This window comes from Procambarus clarkii, chromosome 16 (genome assembly GCF_040958095.1).
Source record: "Procambarus clarkii isolate CNS0578487 chromosome 16, FALCON_Pclarkii_2.0, whole genome shotgun sequence".
In the NCBI taxonomy this organism is placed as follows: Eukaryota; Metazoa; Arthropoda; class Malacostraca; order Decapoda; family Cambaridae; genus Procambarus; species Procambarus clarkii.
The window spans coordinates 19888341-19892123 of NC_091165.1; positions in this window are offsets into that span (position 1 = coordinate 19888341).

Below are 3783 nucleotides of genomic sequence, written 5' to 3' on the forward strand. Positions count from 1 at the left end.
GCCTCCACCACAAGTTCTTAGAGCATTCCATTTATTAACTACTCTGACACTGAAAAAATTCTTTCTAACGTCTCTGTGGCTCATCTGGGTACTAAGTTTCCACCTGTGTCCCCTTGTTCGTGTCCCACCAGTGCTGAAGAGTTTGTCTTTGTCCACCCTGTCAATTCCCCTGAGAATTTTGTAGGTGGTTATCATGTCGTCCCTTATTCTTCTGTTATCCAGGGACGTGAGGTTCAGCTCCCTTAGCCTTTCCTCGTAGCTCATACCTCTCAGTTCCGGGACGAGTCTGGTGGCATACCGCTGAATCTTCTCTAACTTTGTCTTGTGTTTAACTAGGTATGGACTTCCTGCTGGAGCTGCATATTCCAGGATTGGTCTGACATAAGTGGTATACAGGGTCCTGAACGATTCCTTACACAAGTTTCTAAAAGCAGTTCTTATGTTGGCGAGTCTAGCATATGCCGCTGATGATATCCTTTTGATGTGGGCCTCTGGGGACAGGTTCGGTGTGTGGACCATCCTTTGAGTGCATGAAATTGAGCAGTGGTTTCTGTGTGAAACTTGCCAGGCGACTCCGCATTCTCAAGTCCGAACTGGAAGACGCATTTAGACACACTCCATGAAGATCTGTGTACGACTTGGGTGCGCCATATTTGCGGCGTCATCGGACGAGCGTCGTATTATCATCCTGATTGCGGAAAGCGCTCTTTATTTTATGATATATTGCTTGTAAGTGTTTGATCGTGTGTCAAGCGGCGATTGAGAACGTTAGTGGATATCGGTTAGAGATTTTATGAAGATAGTGAGAGTATATAATGAGTCAAAGGTGATATGACATGATGAGGGGCATGAGCGACACTTGCCTGCTCGCCGGAGGACAGTAAGTGACTGAGGAAGCAGCGTCGCTGACGTCCCATCAGAGGAGAAATTCAGTGTAGACTCGAAGGGAACTCGACGTGCAGAACGGAATGTCGGAAGGAGGATTCTGTTTTCGTGTAAATATATGTTATTTATATTTTATTAGGAAAAAATGTTATTATGGTATGGTAATGGAATTACAGATTTGTGTAGGGAGAATTTCGCGGAAAAGCTTCGTGTCTAGTGAAGATTATGTGGTAGTAAAACTTGAAGTATAGAGTGGAACTTCAGTGGTAAAGTGGAACTTCGAGTGTAGCGGTGCTACACATTTTTTGGTGAAGCCGCATAGAGAAACTTCATAGGCATTAAGTAGGACTTCAAGTAGCAGCAAATATTGAAGAGACTTGCAGGAATATCTACCTGATTTCGAGACCCAGAGACAGATGTTCTTAGTGGTGGGCCTCAGGATGCAGAACAGAGAATTAGATGGACACCATGATATGTATGAGGGCGTTCTTGAATACATATGGCAATGAGTGATGCAATGTAAGGTGAGAAAGTTATTAATTTATTGTTGGAGATATTTTTATATGCCAGTTACATAGCCACAAGCAGTGAGAAGGCCAGAAGCTGTGGCCGAACATTGAGCAGCAGTCTAGCGCAGTTTATCTTGAAGAACTGATATTATTTAAGTGTTTTACTGGCTTGTAAAATCCTATGATACTGTAATGTTGTATTATCTCTATGTACTTTCATGTAATAAATGTTTGTATACAACTGGTTTTTGTTCTTGTCCTGGTGAGGATTTTTGGGAAAAGAGAGAGAGAAACGGTTGCAGAGTGGTTGATATTGGATAGTCATATCATGAAGGGCAATTAGCAGATCATCCCAAAACAAGGAGAGTGTGGGGGAGTCACGGCGGCTCGACAGGGTGTGTATTCATGACCAATAGGCCAGATTGGAGCCGTTTCCCCAAGAAAAGGTGACATTGAACCCCCCCCCCTCTCTCCCTGATAAGACGATTTCAGGGTAATCCTTCAATATGCACTCCAGTGTCCATTATTGGTTGATTGACGACAGCAGCAGTAAGTAATATTTGCCGTGGTTAATCATATATTATCAGGGAAGTGGCATGGGTCTGTGTTCGTTAGAAGATAAAGTTTAAGTACATAAGTTAAAATCAGTTTTAAAAAACCTAACCCCTGATATCGTCTGGGAGTTAGACAGCTGCTACGAGCTACTTCCTGGGGATGTGTGTGTGTAAGAGAGAAAATATATGAAGTAAACATAATAGAGGAGACCAATATATATATATACATCGGTTAGAGGGGGAAGGGTCCTAGAGTAAATAGCTTGATTCTGCAGTCACAAGTAGTAAATACACACACACGCTCTCTAGCCAAGTAGTATCATAACGTCCGTAACTAGATTCCTCTCTAGAGGCTCTTTTTCTCCTCTAGAGAGAATCGGCCTATCAAGCCCGGCCGGGGCCAGGCTGGAACACGGGCCGGACTAAGACTGAACCACGGTGGGTGCAACTTCCAATAGTCATGAAATCTGAAGTTCATCTGATTGGTTTCTGATCTGGATGGGATATCTCGTTGATTGAGATACTCACTTCCCACCAGAATTATGATTGGTTGGTCGCTTGCAATTCCGGGCCAATTAGGTGCTTCAAATCTAATCCATCATGGTTTGCGCAGTCTGATTGGTTGAAGTGATTTCTCTGTGTGTATCTGGAACGAGAGGCGAGGCATTCTGAGTTAACTTTCTTGTTGTTAAGAGGTATGAATACTTTATTATGATCTCATAGCAACATACTGTCTTTTTAACTTAAGATAACTTAATAAGCTTTAAGAATAATATTTTCATCTTATCTAGTATCTAAATATAACAAATAGAGGTTTAATATGAAATGTGAGAGGGGAATGTTCTTATCTTAACACTGAAGAGACACTTGATCATGTAACAATCCTCCCCATAGGAAACAACTGATCTAGCTTATCAAAGGCTGTATAACATTCGTAGCTAAATTCATTTTGTCAAATTCCTGAGCCCATTCTTTTGCCTCTGTAATATTTTCCACCATCCCTCACAGGATGGGTTTGGAGTCCAATACCGTTAATAGGATAAGTATACCGGTTTCACTTCCGCTCACGGGATAGGCAAGGCGATGATGACCGCTCATTGGATAGATATAGGACGTTCAAATGGATGCATCCTATAGCTTACTAAACCGAAGATGACAGGCTAACCAACGACCACCAAATAGCAAACAACATAACCTCGAACGATAACCATACTTCGGCTCTCCAGCCAGAAACGCACGTCAGCAAATTAATGCTGGAAAAGTAATAATTTCCGATTCATCCCCCACACTCACGGGGCCGCCTCTTCAATCCATCATACTAGACGTCACAATCCAATACATTTGACGTCACCATCCAATACATATGACGTCTCCTCATTAATCCAATACATTTGACGTCACCATCCAATACATATGACGTCTCCTCATTAATCCAATACATTTGACGTCACCTTCCAATACATATGACGTCTCCTCATTAATCCAATACATTTGACGTCACCTCATCAATCACAAGAATTCAGAAGTAATGTAAATACAAAATTTTCTGTAGGTTTAAAAACATACAGGTTAGTCATCATTAATATTCTTCTCTTCTCAAGGAACTACGTTTGTTCTCACGGTGTTACTTTCGTTCTCACTCTGTTGTTTATGTTCTTGCTGTGTTATTTTTGTTCCCACGGTGTTACTTTTGTTCTAACGGTGTTACGTTTGTTCTCACGGTGTTACTTTGTCCCCCACAGTGTTACGTTTGTTCTTGCTATGTTACTTTTTTCCCAAGGTGTTTATTTTTGTTCTTACGGTGTTACTTTTGTTCCTCGAGGTGTTATTTTTGT